Source organism: Aedes aegypti, chromosome 3 (assembly GCF_002204515.2).
Source record: "Aedes aegypti strain LVP_AGWG chromosome 3, AaegL5.0 Primary Assembly, whole genome shotgun sequence".
NCBI lineage: Eukaryota > Metazoa > Arthropoda > Insecta > Diptera > Culicidae > Aedes > Aedes aegypti.
Genome location: NC_035109.1, coordinates 152,809,125 through 152,819,552, shown reverse-complemented (window position 1 = coordinate 152,819,552; position 10,428 = coordinate 152,809,125).

Here is a 10,428-nt window from a genome sequence, read left to right as displayed (position 1 = left end):
AAGAATAATTTCAGGATTGAAAGCAGTACATGGATACCTGGATAGAATAGCTTCGAAAAGGATGCTCAAAATAGAATATTTCTGGTCAGGGAAGTATTATCACCAAGGGTATGTAAAATTTTTCCATTAATAACTCATAAATCACACAAACAAATGAACTAATAATATCAAATATTTTTATATAAATCAGCATCGTCAATCAGTGCAAAAACAGATAAAGTTTGTAAAGTTATCACCATCGATTGAATTGCGCTCTTTATAATGTTCAATCAGTATCAAAATCTCCTAAAGCGTCGCATCGTGCCATCAGCAGCCCTTAGCATCACTCTCATATTGTTATTATTTTGTTGTTTATAATATTTCAAGAAAGCGATCAGCATACTCTTTCTTAATTGTACAATGGCCGATCTATCTGGAATTTTAATAAGTCAAATCATACTTCAAAACTCAAATTAAATTGCTTTCAGCACATTTACATTTTGCAGCATTAATAGCATTACTGTGTCAAGTCTTCTCCAATTCCCTATACCCTACCCCAACCCTTCTTATCCTTTCCGATGGTGTTCAAGTGGTCCGCATAGACTATTACGGCCATTACCTATCCCTTCCCCCGGCTTTGGACTGACTTGCGCTCTCATTGCCCCACCAAACGCTGCAAAATGAAAATGAAAATGAAATATACATAAATCTTTTTCAGTAGACCACGAGGCGCAAGAGTGGGTGCGGGTGGTCTCTGCGTCTCACAGGTCATTGAAAATAGACATTTATGTTAGGTTTACTAACAATGTAGTAATTATTACCTTAGTAATACCGTAAGGTGCCGTAATTCAGCGCATCGCCTAAATCCGCATATTTGGTCCAAAATTAATCGAAATTTAAGAAAAATTTTGAAATTTGTCCATACCACTATTTGTATATGCTGGTAATGCATAATAATTCCAATTAAAATTGTCATTAACAACAATTTACGATGTTTGAGAAATATTCCAAAATGTTCTGAATTACGGCATTTTACGGTATTGCGTTATTTAGTAAGGTAGGTTGTAGCGGTGTTAGAGATAGTTTAGTAATGTTACTGATATATGTATAATAATTAGAAAACTGATGGCACTGCTGTTACTGCAATGTTTCATTTTGAAACATCTTTCATAATATAATATAATATTGTTGAACAAAATGCTGTAATTAATAACTTATTTAATCCTCTACGCATTTTTGCACTACTTTGCATTTATCACACCAACACTGGCGACAATAGCGTTCTTTGGGTAGTATTTCTGTTATGTAGTAGTAACCTCTATCGTTTTTATTCTAACGATCATAACATAATTATCGTGAGCGTAGTAGTGGAAATAACATAGAAGTAGCTTTTGTATTTGTAATTAAGGTATCATGGAATTAGTTCCCTGTCCTTTGGTATGGGCGCGTTCTGCCAACTCGGTCAAGGCAGATTTCTTGTGTGAACAAGTTACAACATGGACGTTCTAAAATTCCAGAATGAAGTGTTGTGCATTTGAAGATGGGATGGATTCGCGTTCGTGCTTTACTGCTGCTTATCTATAAAGTTATATGCAATAACCGACCCTTAGCTTAACTATTTAATTTAACAGTTGCAAATAAATTAACCGTTTTGAGTTTACTAACATGTCGTCGCGTTAATTTTATCATAATGATCTTTTATCTACATCCGTCGAACCATTCTGAATGGCCGTTGTGAGAATATCACCAAGAACTTCTCACATGCAATAAAGCTGGATTGTCATACATTGAAACATCAAGGTTCTCGCTCTGTTGGATTAATTTTTTGTTGTTTATCATTAGTTTCAGGGATTGTTATCGTGGGAATCCAAAGAGCGAATTTTGTATGACTTCAATGTACGCCAATACTGCCATAAAGCATGTAATAATAGAGTGATGCAAATTTTGAAATGTTTGCTCCCCTATGCTTAAACGATTTTAATTATGGTAAATAGCATCCTCCCAAAGTTTGAAGTGATTCGGAAGAAATTTGACTGTGCACACGCCATTTGAAGTTTATATGGAGATTACTATGGAAAACGCCAATCTTTTGTGTTCAGCCCTCTAACACGTCATCATAATATTTTAGGTAAAAGTGAACACACTCATCTTATGTGAAAACTTCCCAGCTACAACTTTGCCAAAGACCACTTTTTGATTGGACCTCACGATAAATTGTTATTCTTCATCATAAAGTTGGTTTGCATGTAGCATGCTTCACCAACTGTTCGGCAGGCAACAGCGGTGCTCCTGGCGGGAAGCATAGATCAAAGTAATCCAGGCTACTATGTTCTACAGCAAAAAAGCAGTGTTGCTCTGAAAGTAATTGAATGATCATCTCAGCACGATTTGGACTTTGTTATCAATAATAACAAATAATCCTTACGTCCCATCGAAATGTGGTCTTCGGCAAAGTTGAAGCTGGGAAGTTTTCACATAGGATGAGTGTGTTCACTTTTACCTAAAATATTATGATGACGTGTTAGAGGGCTGAACACAAAAGATTGGCGTTTTCCATAGTAATCTCCATATAAACTTCAAATAGCGTGTGCACAATCAGATTTCTTCCGAATCACTTCAAATTTTGGGAGGATCATTTTCATCATAATTGACATCGTTTAAGCATAGGGGAGCAAAAACTTCAAAATTTGCATCAGTCTAATGTAATAATCACTAACATTCCTTCTCTCTTTATCCTTGTTTTCATATCTAACCCGCTTCGAGGAATAATTCATCGAAGAGGAAAGGCATCTCTTATCATGGCAGCGTAATGGCCGAGAAAACGTCGGTTGGCAGTCGCATCTCTTCATCCTCGGTTCTGCCCCAAGCTCGCCAAATCGATACGTACTTGATCCGCCCACCTAGCTTGCTGCACTCCACGCCTTTGTTAAGTATAAAGTTTCTGTAATCATTGAATACTAATTGAAAGGTAAATCAAATGAACTTATTATTTAACTAATAACAAATTTGTTCCACAGAGCGATTTACAAAACACCACACAAAATCCCTCCTTTCACATATCCTTAGGCAAAACACTTCACTACCGTTATATGTATGACTGATTCATGTTCTTTCGACCTTGCATCATTCATACGTGTAGGGGAAGTCTAGAGTAAAAGCAAAACTTAAAGAACCTTCTGGTCAAAGATGTTGCGTTGCCTACTTCCCAAACTCCAAAACCCCCGGTGTATTATGGAAGGTGTGAGTTTTTAAACTTATGCTGGAGACTTGGCCCCTGACCCCCTTGTACATCAATAAAATAAAAAAAAAATAAAATACCATAATTGGATTTTACCCAAACGATTGTTGTAACAAAATATGTTACAATTTTGATATGCTCTAGTGCACAATTCAAGTTATTTTAACATCATTCTGCGTCTAGTTTATAACAACTGGTATTACAAAATATGATCATAACTTAACAACATCTTAAGTTATAATTTGGATAGTTTTAGCTAGTCTATAGAGTTACAATATATTCTTCTTCTTCATCTTCTTGGCATTTCGTCCCCACTGGGACACAGCTTAGTTCTCATCTTAATCTTCTATGAATACTTCCACAATTACTGTGAGCTTTCTCTACCAAAGTTGGCGTTTTTGCATTCAATTCATTCATTTATTGGTGTTACCGCATCAACAATTTCACGCCATACGCCATACGGTTCGCAACTGCCTCCCTCCTCCCTCGGCTGCCCCGCCCAACGCATTCCTTCAGCTTTTGCTATCTTCAGGATGCTAGGTTCGCCGTAAAGTATAGCAAGGGCTCATTCATTTATTTCATAACGCTGAAATTGGGCACACACCCCTTGTAACGCTTTTTGTATGAACATTATTCAATTTTTGTATGAGCCGTAACATCGCTAGAACACTCACCCAGCCCTGCTAGCGTTATGAAATATATTAATGGGCTCCAAGCCCCTGGTTCATTCTTCGCCGCCGCACACAGTTTTCCTGCACACTGCTAAATATCGTCCTAAGTATCCGACGTTCGTAGACTCCGAGTGCTTCAGCATTTTGTATACGGTATATTTGTTGCGGGGACGAATCTTTTTTGTGGGGAACTTCTTTTAAAAAAAAATTTGCAGAATACCTCCAATTTAATTTATTTTTAGACTTTCTTCCTGGATTGTTCTAAATTACTCAAGATATTGCATAAAAATATCAAATGGCGATTTAATAAAAAAATTTTGGGATTCCTTCAGAGATTTTTTCTAGAAGTTAATCTACGAAATCACTTCAGGATTCCTCCCTCCATTTCTGGAGGAATTATCAAAAAGATCCTCGAAAAATGTTATAAGAATTCGGAAACTTCTTAGAAATCTTCCAGAAGAAAATATTTTTTTCTGAATGGTGGTTTTCGATAAAATTACATCCCTAAAATGAACCTTAAATTGAAAGTTTATGGCAGAGTCACAGAAAAGGATTAATGTCTACAGTAATATATTGCTGATATTTCAAGAGAAAAAATAGATGAAATTTTAAAGAATTCCTTGAAAAAATATTGAATTGACTTAAGATAATACATTTTTTTTTTTTTTTCCCTCATCTGTAGAGCCTTTTAACCACTGCTTCCATTATTTAGGAATATTGTGGTATGACCCATATTTTATTTGGTGCTCATCAAATATCCTTTCACAATTGAGATGTGATAGACATTGGTTGATGTGTCACACTGTCCCAACTGGGCACAACTCGTTTTATAAAGTCTATTACCCTATTAGGACTACCTTGCCAAATTTCCAAGGGCTCTAATAACCCTTTTCCAAATGTTAACGTTCTTTGATTAAGCAATGCTCCGCAATTGCAGAGTAAATGCTCAGCAGTTTCGTCTTCAGCTTGACAAAAACGACACTCAGAGGATTGTATTTTTCCTATATTTTTAAGATGATACCTACTTGGGCAGTGACCGGTCATCAGGCCAGTTATTACCCTAAGATTTCCTTTATTAAGATTCAGTATAGCCCGGGCTTTAGCTAGACTGGGTTTTATGAATCTTTTCGCTTGCTTGGATGTATCCGTGGCGTTCCAATTGGATTCTACCATGGACATTTCCCAATTTTTCAGTTTCATCCTGAGAGTGCACTCAGGAATACCACAGAACGGTTCAGGGCCGACAAAGCTCGAAGCTGCACCCTGTCTTGCTAGATTGTCGGCGATTTCATTCCCCTCAATTCCACAATGGCCGGGCACCCAGTACAATGTAACTTCGTTCCTACTGGCCAATTGCTTCAAAGAAAGAATGCATTCCCACACTAACTTTGATCTACATGTGAATGCCTTTAGAGCATTCAAAGCTGCTTGACTGTCTGAGAAAATACAGATCTTTGCAAACCTATAGTTTCTTTTGAGACAAACATTTGTACAGTCAATGATGGCTTGTATTTCAGCTTGGAATACAGTGGGACTGCGCCCCATAGCGATTACCTTGCTGATACCAGGGCCGAAAACTCCAGCTCCGGTATTGTCGCCCATCTTTGACCCGTCGGTATAAAACACAATAGAACCTGCACGTAAACTTGGCCCACCAGAATCCCAAGTATAGCGGCTTGGTTTAACCACTTTAAAGGGAACATCATAGTTGGTCTTCGTTGTCATCCAATCTTCTATTGTTTTGTTATCTGAATTCAAATTGAATTCCTTGATGATTTTCATGTGACCAATCAAATCACCATCTAGTATTTTATTATAACGAATAAACTGCAAGGCATTTTTTGCAGCTTGCAGTTTAATGAATTGATGCAAAGGCAGTATATTAAGAAGGGCATCCAAGGCAACCGATGGTGTACTTTTCATTGCCCCTGTCATTGATATACAAGCAAGTCTCTGCAACTTAGCCAGCTTCTTCTGAGCGGTTACCTCATTTGTCTTGGGCCACCATACCAGTGAAGCATAACTAATTTTTGGTCGGACTATTGCTGAATAAATCCAGTTTACCATATTAGGTCGCAGTCCCCAAGTTTTTCCTAGGGCTTTATTGCAGACCCATAGGGCATTAGTACCCTTACTTATGACCTTGCTCAGATGAGAGTTCCAGTTCAATTTCTTATCCAAAGTAACACCAAGGTGTTTAACTTCTTCCGAAAATTGAATTTGAACTCCATTCAAAGAAGGCTGTATAAGCTTTACCTTTTTCCTTCTGGTAAAAGGCACGATAGTAGTTTTTGAAGGGTTTACGTTTAACCCCTCTTTCCTACACCATTTGAGAGTAATGTTTAACGCAGTTTGCAACCGATCGGAAATCGTGTTATCAAACTTTCCACGAACCAAGATGGCCACATCGTCGGCATATCCAATTACCTCAAAACCTTGATCTATTAAATTTCTTAGGAGTTCGTCCACTACAAGAGACCACAGTAAGGGCGATAACACTCCTCCTTGAGGACATCCCTTCGTAGATCTTATAGATATTTGCGCACCTCCTAGATCAGCAGAAATTGTGCGACCCTTGAGCATGGTCATAACCCATTCGATAACACTTTTATCCAAGCCCCTTGCTTCCATGGCTGAACTCATAGAGCTATAGGATGCATTATCGAATGCTCCTTCAATATCGAGAAAAGCAACCACGGCTATTTCTTTGGCTTCAAGAGATTTCTCGATTTTATTTACCAGCGACTGCAGCGCCGTAATGGTAGATTTACCTGATTGATACGCAAATTGGTATTTACAAAGAGGCATTTCTATTAAACTTGTTGACTTGATGAAGTCATCAATTATTTTTTCCATTGTCTTTAAAAGGACAGAGGAAAGGCTTATAGGTCTAAAGGCTTTGGGAGTTGTTTTATCCTTTCTTCCAGCTTTTGGAATGAAGACAACTCGGACCTTTTGCCACGCTTTTGGAATATATGAAAGCGCAACACTTGCTTTGAATGTTTCGGTTAAGAGCGGACAAAGCGTCTCTTTTCCTTGTTGCAGTAAGGCTGGGAAAATATCATCTTTCCCGGCAGATTTGAAAGGCTGAAAAGAACTCAATGCCCATTCGACCCTCGAAGGCGTGAAGATTTCACAAGCTTTCTGATAGGCATTTATCGACCATACATGTCTTGCCTCATCTGAGACCTGTTCTTCATCCGAATATGGGATCGATTCAGGGAAATGAGTTCTCATCATTACTTCCAGTGTTTCAGAAGAGTCAACAGTATAACTGCCGTCTTCTTTTTTAAGGCAACCTAGACCATTTGAATGGTCTTTTGAAAGGACTTTGTGCAGCCTTGCAGCTGCAGGAGCGTTGTTGATGGTTTCACATACCCGTCTCCAGTCCTTACGTTTGGCGTGCCTTAGTTCTCTGTTGTATTCTGTTAGGGCTTTTTTGTATTCAACCCAATCTAAAGTGATCTTTGCTCTATTGAACAACCGCCTGGATTTCTTCCTCAATCCTGCCAGCTTGTCATTCCACCAAGGCACATCCCTGTTAGATGACCTTTGTTGAATAGGACAGCTAGCATGATAAGATGAGACCATTTGGTCAATGATCCCATCAGAGGCATTTTCCAGTTGTGAAACAGTCGTGAACTGTTCACCGTTATACGAATTCTTATTCGTTAAATGAAAACGATAGAGATCCCAATTGGTTTTCTTCGGGTTTCTATAGATTTCTGTTATTTCTGATCCAGCTTCAAAATCGAACCGGATTTGTTTATGATCTGACAATGATTCTTCATCAGAAACATGCCAGTTCACAATCTTCTCCGATAACAAGTCGCTACAGATCGTGAGATCAAGAACCTCTTGTCGGATAGAGTTTACAAAAGTAGGAGAATCACCTCTATTACATATGTCTATGTTGTTAGACGACATGTAGTTTAAAAGATCTTCTCCTCTTTTATTAATATCGGTGCTGCTCCAAATTGTATGATGGGCATTTGCATCGCACCCTATTATAAATTGGGCATTAATTTTCTTACAGTAGTTGACAAAATGAACGACAGAGCATGGAGGCACATCTTCAACATCTCCAGGAAAGTAAGCAGAAGCAATACATACCTCCGTTTTACCACGGATAGTTGGCACCTCTACTTTGATCGCAACAATGTCTCTACGGATAAATTCTGTAATTGGGACAAATTTTGTGTCCCTATTTACAAGAATAGCCGTCCGTGGTTTGGACTGAGTTTCGTCGTACAAAACTCTACAACTGCTCGAAGGGCAACCAAGTACCCTTCCATTATTTACCCAGGGCTCTTGAATTAGTCCCACATTGATATTTTCCTTGGTGAACCTTCTGCTGAGCACTGCTGATGCGCCCTTTGCATGATGAAGGTTCACCTGGATAATTTTGATTCGATTCATATTACATTAACATGCTCCCACTCGTATCAAGCCTCTGATTTGAGGCTAAATATGAGTAGCCGATTATTTCGGAGAAGTACAAGGTCAACTGCGCCATTGCTCCGGGTAGCACAGTAAGGGCATAATACTGTGGAGGGTGCCCTGGTACTCCACAGGCACCGTTCACGGTTAGGTTTCTTTTGACCCCCCTAACCATTCATTCCTAGGCACGGTATGCTTTTAGCCGCAGGACACCATGAATTAGGGGCCACCTGTATGATGGACTTATACCACCGGAACAGGCAATCCGTAGTGTTATTTCTAGCCTTGTTGCAATCGGCTACCGACACTACACGGCTATCTAGGCTATTCGAATATAGAAGCTGATATTGAGGATCAACTTCCATTGAGGCCGAATAGCCAGATAATACATTTAGACTATTCTGGAATAAATCCCTGAGGAAATTCCAAGTTTAATTCCTAAAGGAATTCAAGAGGAAATACTTCATAACATCTATGGAGACCAATCAAATTATCCAGAAAGTGAATGAAGAACAAATCCTAGAAAAATCACTAAGGAAATCCCTAGACATTTTCCTATGGGATTTTCTGTTGAATTCATTTCAAGAATACTTGCTGGGGAAAAAGAGAAGATCGGAGAAATTCGGGAGTTTTTCCTAGAAGAAATGCTGGTTTAATCAATCTTAGCGTATTCTTGGAGAAACTGTATGCATTACACATGCTTTTGGAATGGTAGAATTAGTTTTTCCATTAAAAAATCGATCATTTTGACTCAAAATGACGTATAAAGTATTGCATGCAATTTGTTTGAACAGTTCTAATTCCGAAACTGTTAATTTTAGAGAAAAATGTTCTATGAAGAAGTTGTAGCGAATCAATTGGACTGCAAGAAAAAAAAAATATACAGTGAAAAATATATATTTTTTTCATGGAAAATTTAAAAATAAAACTTAAATTTTAAAGTGCACAAAACCCCATTTTTAAACTATTTTAATTTTTTACATTAAAATCTTGATGGAAAACGGATATTGGAGCAAAGTTTCACGACGGAGATTTTTTTTAATAAAAAAGTTTTTCTAAGAATAACTTGTGGTCAATTTAAAAAATATGATTTTTTGTCAAAATAAAAACGTTCTGATGATACCAGTAAGTAGCCATCTTCCAATATATCCAGTTTGATGCAAACAAATATTGTTTATATAGTGAAATAGGCCATTTCCGTTAGTTATTCGCGATTCTCCATCAAGAAAAATAAGTAAGTGGAGAAAACATACTCACGAAATCGTATTGTTATCGATGGAGAATCGTGAATAATTAATGAAAATGGCCTATTTTATTATACTTGTTTTTAATTATGAATCGTGGTTTACGGCTAACCAGCCGAGTGGAAGTTTAACAACTACCGAAAAGCTAAACACTACATATACTTTGCAATTGGATTAGATGGACAAATTGATGTGAAGATTTGCGAAAAAGTTACACGTCTTCTCAGTGAGAATCGAACTCACGACTCCCCGATCTCTAGTGGGGGCGCGTTACCACTACGCCATGAGAGGACTCATGAACGCTGAAGTTAACCTGAATTCGATTTCACCTCAATAATCACGTGGTCCTTTTTCGCAAAGTGCACCTCTTTCGGAAGAATTAGATGCCCATTCAAACACAACGCTTTCTATTTACAGTCGCCTCTCCACATCTCGATATCGAAGGGACCATCGAGATAGGGAGAGATCGAGACAAAGAACAATTTTTTTATGAATACTAGATTGAAAAACACTCCGTTGCCAAGAAAGTAATACACAAACAAACGTCGTTTCGCACTAATAGTTTGTGTTTTGCTTTGAAAATTCATAGCATCGAACGGAACACCAAAAATTATCGGAAATATCGCTACATTCTTCTTCTTTCTGGCGTAACGTCCCCACTGGGACAGAGCCTGCATCTCAGCTTAGTGTTCTAATGAGCACTTCCACAGTTATTAACTGAGAGCTTACTATGCCAATGACCATTTTTGCATGCGTATATCGTGTGGCAGGTACGATGATACTTTATGCCCTGGGAAGTCGAGAAAATTTCCAACCCGAAAAGATCCTCGACCGGTGGGATTCGAACCCACGTCCC